Source organism: Columba livia, chromosome Z (assembly GCF_036013475.1).
Source record: "Columba livia isolate bColLiv1 breed racing homer chromosome Z, bColLiv1.pat.W.v2, whole genome shotgun sequence".
In the NCBI taxonomy this organism is placed as follows: domain Eukaryota; kingdom Metazoa; phylum Chordata; class Aves; order Columbiformes; family Columbidae; genus Columba; species Columba livia.
The window spans coordinates 58,793,075-58,802,560 of NC_088642.1; positions in this window are offsets into that span (position 1 = coordinate 58,793,075).

A 9,486-nucleotide genomic window follows, 5' to 3' on the forward strand; every position below is an offset into this window, starting at 1 on the left:
AGGAAAATACCCTAAATATAAATACTTCACTTTCCACAAAATCTTTGTTCAGAAACACAAACAAGCAAGAGGTCTGAAATAAGAAAACGAACAAACAAACAAAATCCCACAATGACCAACCAAAAACAAAACAAAACAAAACATAACAAAACAAAAAAACACAACAGAAAACAAAAAACACAAGCACATGTCAACCTTTTTCATCTGATTTATGAGAAAATCTGAAGTGTGACTATCTGTCTATATGCTCCTATGATAGGTACGCCAAAGAGCACATAGAATTTTTCTTTAGAAAGTTACTTTTGTGTATAATCTATAGAATTCTACTTGTGTATTTGATGTATTTCAACAGAAGAAGCCTTGCAAAGAAGGTCCCCTAAAAGTGACTGCATAAAAGCAATTTTAAAAAGGTGTTTTTCAGAGAGGAACAAAAAAAAGAGAAAAAGCATAGGCCAGAGCACAAAGTACTAAATTTTAGCTCTGTTGAAGTAAATGGCAATATTGGAGGCCACGTCACAAGACATTCTTTTAAAAAGTCATGTTGCTGGCTAGCAGGCTAATAATCTTTTTAACTAGAAGATATTTACAAAACGAACTTCCTCTATTTTGTAGATCATGGTAACTTACATAATGATAGTGATAAAATTAATAATTAGGGACTGGGAACAATAAAACGTGTAACTCTCATGCAGAATGCTCAATATGAAGTCTGTAACACTCATCGTAAATTCTGTGTACTACTCTCTTTAGATTGCTGTATCTTAGCAATCCAATAACATACATATTTATCTGTAGTTACCTTGACCAATACTAACTGTCATAAATGTTATATGAGTACTCATCAATGATTAAATGAAAATCGCAGTGGCTTGGCATCCATTTTTATTAAGGCTGGAGCCCAAGATGATATTTAAATGATTGGTCTATTTCCTAATGCAAGTAGCAGAACTTGATCTGTGCTCATTAGCGTTAGCTTTTGGGATGCTGAAAATGTAGCAGGATACGACATTCTCTTGTAACTATGTTCATTGAAGTTGTAGCATTTTAAAGGGAAAATATTCAGAAGCCTAGTTTGCACTGGAATGCAAACATGAACTGCAAGGGAGAAATCACAAATCCCACATGTGGTGACAGGGAAGAAATTCCAACCGAACCATGTCCCCAGCAGTCCTCCCTGCAAAGGCTTGTGATGCTGGCAATGTCCTGGCAAGCCATGGGACATTCAGTTGTACCCCATGCGGTGCTATTTTCTATATCTTTCTGTTCTCCCATTAAAAAGCACACAAAAAATTCAGATGCCATGTTGACTAACAACTTTTCAGTCTTTTGAGAAAAAGATGTGCTTTTAAAGCCTACGCTTTTTTTCTTTGCCCTCTTCTTTTAAATCTTAGTCTTAGCTGGCACCCTTTACTTATGATCCTGTGGGTTTATAGGCAGGGCTCAGCATGTCTTCACTTGTATTTCGCACCTGGTTTGTCTTGGAACAAAATATTATTATTGCTATTTTCTTAAAATTTCTCTCTTTTTTTTTTTTCAATAGTTATGTACCATTACTTGCTAAAAGCATTTTGCACATCTATATTTTTCTTAGGGAATGGTGGCAGCATCGTGTCTATTTGCTGTAGTAATTGCTGAAAATAGCCCATTCGCCAATGTGCTCAAATAACCCCTGTTAAAGTATCTTTCTTGATCCTTTCCTGTGTTCATTCCCCTGGGAATTCCTATAGCTATGGCTATCCTAAAGGCAAGAATCTGCTGCCTGTAGTGAAGAGGTGGCTGTTATTTTCTGAGCTGTTGTTGTTCCCATAAGAGACCAACTCACCAACGCTATGGTTTGTTAGTCACTTATAATATCTAGCTCTTCCAAACCAGACTCAGACAAACACAAAATAGGCATTCTCTGCAAGCTGAGTTCAGCTTTTGAAGAGTAAACAAACATTTCATTAAAATGGTCTCAGTAAAGACAGGCAGAGGGATCTGAACTGAGCTGTCACCTTGTATTAGTCACACCCATAAATTCTGCCATGTTACAGTGCTCACTTGCAGTATCCCAGAGAGCTTGTAAGAGGCAATTCTTCAGGTTTCCCTCTATTTGTTTTCGAGTTTTGTCTAGGGGAATGTATCATGTCCCTCACCATGTCCAGTACGTGTTTGCATCAGAACCACCACACTCACTTTGTGTACGTGTACTCAAATACTGACCCTGACCACAAAAATTTATATTAGGCTAGTGCAAATAAATATTTTGTTAGGAAGACTACTTTTTCTGTATCAGCTCCTCTCCTTTCAGGTCTTAGTCATGGTATTTCTGAGGTTGACTGTTTCCTGGTCTTTTGGATTCTTTTTCCCCCAGCAGCAGTGACAATGTGTTCGGTCTTCACATTCACTCTGACAGTCTGACAACTGATATCACCAGGCCACAGCTAGGAGTGGTTTATTACTTTTAGTAGGATTTATTTAATTCAGCCTCACAGCCTAAGGGGGTGGGGAAAGAAATTTAACTCAAAATTAAATTCTTGCAAGAGTCCTTTTAACGTAAGAAAAATGGACTGGAGGAATATGGACAGAAGGCAGAAAAGCAATTGTTGGAAAAGCATGTAATGTGAATGTGATTATTAAATGCAATGACTCATAGAAGTGAGGCTGGTAAAACATGTATGAAGCAAAAAGTAGAGGAAAAAGAGTAGCAATAGCCTTCGTAACATATATGACAAGCTATGAATAAAACCTTTGAGATTTTAATGGCTACTGATTGGATGTTTTCTTTCAGAGTGTACCTTTGAAAAAGGAAATTTAAACCCAAGCCAGGTGAATAATTCTTGAAAGCTGTCTTTCCATCAAAAAATCCAATAAAAAAAGCTTTTTATTAAGCAAATAGTACTTTGCTTTCTATGACTCAAACGCTATATTATTTTCCAAGTGAATAAGGGAAAAAAAACCCCAAAACTAGTGATGTTTTGAAAAACAGCCATAAAAGCAAGGAAGGATTAAACTGAGTTTTTCACAGCTTACTTCTGTGAGCCCTTATTAAAGAAGATTGTGTAAACAGTGAAACTACGAGACCTGTCTACTACACTCAAGTATATCAAATTCAAATACAGTCTCCATCCTAGTCCTCCTCTCCGATCAGGGATTTTCCTCTCTAACCAGGGCCACCAGAAAGCAGTCCTTCCTTCTACAGAAAACCCTGAATTCCAAACAAGGAAGTTCTTTGAGGCTGCCTTTCCCTGCTCATGATGAAATGTATTTATTCCTGAAAACCAAGCACAGGAAACAAATAGGATTGAAATAAACACACAAAATTAACCTCTGCCTTTTAGCATTGGAGGACTTTTGTGCCTCTTTCCCTGCTTTTTGAACCAGTGAAGGTTTCATCTCACACCACTGACTAACAAATTTCTCTTTGATACTTCGGTTGTGTCTCAGGCAAATGGACCATCTAATTTCCTGAGAAAGTAAGCAGTGCTTAAAAAAACCCAGAGCAGCTTCCTAACCCACAAAGAATCATAGAAGCACAGAATAATTTGGCTTGGAAGGAACCTCCAAAGGTCATCTAGTCCAACTCCCCTGCAAATGAGTACGGAAAATCTTCTACTAGACCAGATTGCTTAGAGCCCTGTCCATCCTGGCCCTGAATGTTTCCAGGGATGGGCCATCTACCATGTCTCTAAGCAACCCAGTGTTTTACCACCCTTGTGAAAAATTCTTCCTCGTGTCTAGTCTGAATCAAATCCATATCTCTCTGATTGAGAGGGAAGGATGTTGTGAGGGACAGTGTCAAAGGCTTTACAGAAATCCAGATAGATGGCATCCATAGCCCTTCCTTTGTCCACTGATGTGGCCACCAGGTTGGTCAGTCAGGACTTACCCTTGGTGAAGCCATGCTGTCTGTCTCAGATCACCTCCCTGTCCTTCATGTCCCTTAGCACAGCTTCTAGGAGGATCTGTTCCATGATCTTCCCAGACTCAGAGGTGAGTCTGACAGGTTGGTAGCTCCCAGGATACTTCTTTTTAAAAATTGGTGCAATGATTCCCTGTTTCCAGTCACCAGGGACTTCACCTGACTGCCATGACTTCTCAAATGTCATGGAGAGTGGCTTGGCAACATCAGCCAGTTCCCTGAGGACTCTGGGATGCATCTCATCAGGTCCCATAGATTTATGCATGTTCAGGTTCCTCAAGTGATTACGAACATGATCTTTTCTTACAGAGATAGGGACATTGCTCTGTTGCTGTCTTGCCATTCATCTGCTTGAGAGGTGTGGGAAGAGAGTCTGCCAGTGAAGACTGTGGCAAAACAGTTGTTGAGTACCTCGGCCTTCTCCTCACCCATTGTTACTATTTTTGCTCATAAGGGAGGTTATGCTTTCTTTGACCTTCCTTTTCTGGTTGACACACCTGTAGAAGCCATGATTATTCTTCACATTCCTTGCCAAGCTGAGCTTCAGCTGCACCCTGGCCTTTCTGACCCAATCTCTACATAACAGGGCAGTGTCCCGAACTCTTCCAAGGATACCTGTCCCTGCTTCCACTGCCTGTGCATTTTGTTCTTGCCCTTTAGCTTGACCAGCAGTTGTTGGTTCAGCCATGCCAGCCTCTTGCCATCCTTACCTGAATTCTTACACCTGGGGATCGAGAGCTCTTGTGCTCTCTGGAAGCATCCTTAAAGATCTGCCAGCTCTGTTCTGCTCCCTTTTCCTTGAGGGCAGTTTCCCAATGGATTCTGTTGATTGACTCCTTGAGGAGCTGGAAGTTGGCTTTCCTAAAATTCAGGGGCCTGACTTCACACTTTGCCTGAACCATATCCCTCAGGACTGTGAATTCTGCAAGTGCGTGATCACTGCAGCCCAGGCTGCCTCCAATCTTGTTACCTTTGATTAGGTCATTTGTGTTGGTGACCATCAGGTCCAGAATTGCATCTCTCCCAGGTAGGGCTATTACCTGGCTGAGGAAGTTATCCTCAGTGCACTCCAGAAGTCTCCAGGATTGCCTACAGCTCACTGTGCTACTTTTCCAGCAGATGTTGGGGTGGTGGAAGTGCCCCAGCAGGATGAGAGCCTGCAAGTGTGATGCCTCCTGCAGCTGGAGTAAGAAGTAGAATGTTCTTCCCCTGAAGGGCTGGGAAATGGTCTAAATCCATAAGGAAGCCTTTAATGTGTACAAAGTTGTATTTCATATTAATAAGCAGCTTCCTGAACAAAACTTAAACAGTCACCTAACTGGGGTATGCAACGTGTATTTGAAAGTCAATGTGATGGCAAGCAATAACCTCAAATAATAATGGTAGTAAGACAAAATTACTCCCATGCCTCTCCTTCAATGATGCTGCAAAAAGGCAAATCAGATTACCAACACACACTCGTTTTGATATTCCATTATTTCAAAGTTAATATCTGCAGTGAACTTATTCTGAATCAGCACAGAGGAAGTAGGGGGACCACATATGAAAGTTGGCATTTTGTGACACATGTGCTTCATTGAGCACTGTTGATGATCTCTTCCCAACTCCTTTGGTCACTTTCAGTCTTCAGTAAATCCGTCGTTGGCTACAATAGAATGGAGCTTTGGGATGGGAACCAGTTTTATGCACAAATGGTGCTTGCAAAGCAGAAAGTCATCAGGAGAAATGCTTTACTCTCCTGTCTCTGCTTCTAACCATGTGTTAGTAGACCATTTTTGAATGAATAATCACCCGAAAAGGCAAACTTTAAAGCCAGTGTCATATACTTCTGCAAAGAGCTGTGAACATAGACTAATAGGTATTAAATAACAATTGCAAAAGAAACAGACAATCTTGGGCATGGTGTGAGCTTGGGGAAGAACCTAAAAAACAGTTTTTAAACAGCTGCTGGTGGAGTAGCAATGACAACGTGACTACCCATGATCTGACCATGTATCTTCATTTTCCTGTACTGAGCAAGATCTACCAGAGAACTGATATGCTTGGAGAACCCCATAATTGCCTTTCCTATGGGTGAAACATCATCCTTTCATCTCTCCCCTTAAATAGAAAATAGACCCTTAATGATCAATAAATATTTCAACATTAGTATATTGCTCAGAAGAGAAGAGAGGGGCCACCCAGGAAATGAATGACTGGAGGAAGTGAGGCCATTACACAGCAGTTCATTGTCTGTGTATCATTCCACAGAATCTATGTGCTTTGGCAATTGTTAGATTTAGAGAAATATGAATAAATAAGGTTTCTGTCAAAATTGCACTTGGTATGCACAGAAGCATCATCAAGAAATCCAGATGTATAACCTAAAAAACATCCTGAATCAAATAGCCTGCATGAAAAAGAGACATCACTGACACTAATCTCAAAGTCTACTATTCAGCTCTTGCAACCTGTCCATTGATGTACATCCTGTACCTTACACCAGGTCTGGACAGCTCCCTTTAAAGCTATTGCCCTCTCACACAAAGCCAAAGCCAAAAAAAAAAAAAAGCTATCTTTGAGCTTTCTATGTTACATATTCACAAACAATTTCAAGGCCTCAGGCAATCCTTCTAAATGAAAGGATAAAGTCCAGAGACCATATTCCTTCTCACAATAGAAATAGGTGCTTGTAGGGGGTAGAAATCAGTAGGGGGTAGAATTCAGGCTTGAAAGTATAATTTCTGCCATGTTTGCCTCACTGGCTTAACAAAAGGCATATCATGTGCCTTATGTAATTTCAATATTACTGTGGCAGAGCTTAGAAAGGTAATTATTGGAAAGTTTAAATCACTTCAGCTTGAATTACTTCATCTGCTACAGTAACAAAATGAGATAAAAAGAATGTCTTTCTCCACACTATACACATTTAATTTAACTGCAAACATTTTAGAATAAAAGGCCTTCTCTTAGCTTAGCCAGTGCTTGGAATAAGTGTGTCTTCCCAACAACAATAATTTTAAAATCCACTGTCAGTATCAATTTGGCTTGACAGATAGTACACCGAAGTGATGATGAATAAAGTTGATAGACGAATGGGCAAAGGATATAATGTGGCCCAACTTAGAAAAGGTCTAAAGGGCAAGTTTGCGCCTTTTTTCCATAAAAAGAGGAAAAAATAATAAAAAAAAAAGACTTTCTGAAACCTCAAATCAACTAAATTTTAGCTGAAACTCACACCTTCTTACCACAGCAAACGAGTCCATAAAATAGTGCTCTTAGCTCCAAGTCTCAGAGGAGTGCTTGCAACTTTTCATTTGTTATGCAGAATTAATCGGAGACAGGGACATGCTCCACAAAGAGGAAAGAACCTTCAAGCTTAATAAGATTGTGCACTCCATTATGCAACATGTGTTTTTGGAGAGGAAGAGAAAAAGTAAAGTACTACATGAAAAAAAAAGATTTTACCTTCATTTCAGAAATTATTTGCAGCTCTTAACCAAATTTTGAAAAATAATTTCTCTTAGAAGTTTAGCCCATGAAAGTATATGCTTATAATAAATTCCTTAATTAAGGCATTATGAATACAACCCTCTAATGCCATATGTACACAATGTAATTACTGGAGCATTAACTTAGATGCTGTATTGAAGGCTGTAGAGCAGTTTCAGTGGACCCATGTTTCATGAGCTGGACTAACATCTCTGAAAACCCACCATTTGGGTAAAAATGTTTTGTGCTGAGTCACTGCATAAAGACCACAATTGTTATTTTTGGAGTTGGAGCAAAGTTCCATTAGTTGCACTTGAATACGCTGAAGCTGAAAATAGTCCAAGGAATAAGAAATACTGCAAAAATAAAGGATTTCTGAAATTCACAATGATGGGAGCATTAGACGGCCTAATTCCAACAGCTTTTCATCATTTAAAGAGACTAAATAATATCAGAAGAATCATCAACTAAGCCATATCTAGTGCTCTTTCTTAGCCCCAATGTGGTCTGTTCTTTACAGCTGAGATACATATGTTCACATGACTCATGTAAGTACTTTTCTACTCCAGTTGTGTCTTATGGAAAAAAAATAAAAAATAAAAGTTGACATATAGGAAAACTGAGTTGTTTCTGAATACCTATGAAGCTTCCCTGAGCAGATTTCCAATGTGGCCCAGACATCGAATTATTGCACTAGAAATCAAGAAAGCTGAGATAAAAGTTTGTCTCTGGCTCACAGGCTGCCTCGGGTCATCCTGGATGTGTCACTTGGATCAGCATTTGGAAGCACATAAGTACTCTCACATCCATTATGAGGAAGTAAGGTGCTTAATTCGAGCTTCTGGTTTAGATCTTTGTACCATGAGTCTTATTTTTTGCTTATCATCCCTCAGTTAGTTTTTGAAGGTTTCTAAGATGTTAAATGACGCACATGCTCTCCCATTTCTTCTGTTATGTTTTTTTTTTTTTAATATTTCTTTTACATTTAGCTCTCGAAACTCAAGTCAAAGGCTATTTTGCCTAGTGGAAATATGCAGTTTAGTGGTTTTCATTAATTTCTTAGTGTTAGCTGACATAAACATAGTTCTTACTCTCAGCTGTCCTCTGTCTCGAGCACAAGCTTCCTTCTTTGCAGCAGTGGTCTCTGGAGAGGCATGCTAACAATCATGTAGTGCCACACTGCTGCAATGGGAGTACAATGTGCCCCATGCTTACAGGAACCCAGTGTCTCACTGGGCTGTGTGCTGTATCTGTTGTGGAAGGTGAAAGGGTCATTATTGTATCAATTTTTAGAGCTTGAAATGTATCAGTCAGGGTCCCCAGAATTACTTATTTGTACAAGTAAGTGTTAGAATTTAAAAAATAATTTTATTTAAAGTTTTTCACCTCAATTAGGAATTAAAGATTTAAACAACAAAGTCTGTAGCCTGCTCCATGACAAAGATTACCTCCACATCATTTGTAATATGATGACTCTGGGATCCTAAAAACAGTTTGGATTAGCATAGGTCTCCTAAATTAGAAAAGGGAGGTAATGGAATACCTTCTCTGGAGGTAGCAGGTGCGAAGTGTAGCAAAGACTGACACAGGCACAAGCCACATCATAAGTGGACAGCTTTGGGAGATTTTAGTTACTAAACTCTGCCTAACATTTACTTAGCTGAGTACAAACTTTGATTTTTGAAAGGCTCACAACTTCAACAACTAAGATGAATGTGCATGAAGATGGCAAAAGTTAACTCAACATGCTTTAACAAACTTGTATGGTGCTGGCTACAACTTCCATAGTAATCCTTCCATTTATGTGAAAAACAAGTGCTCTTATTTGGTTATAGGTGTAATTTCTCTTTGACATGACTCCCAAAGGAATACAGGAATTTATTTTCAGTGGTTTTGGAGCAAAGGCCTCAATTAAAAATAAAAATGATTAAAAAGAAGCTTTAAAACTCCATAAAATTGGGACTTTTTTTCTAACTCTGAGGCTTCTTTACACCTAAAGGAAGGAAAATGGTGCTCTCTTTATTACATTTATTCTAGGACAACAGAAGAATACAAATAACAAACAAACTAAAATTAATAAATTGGCTAATCAGAGATAATAAATCTGGGATCTG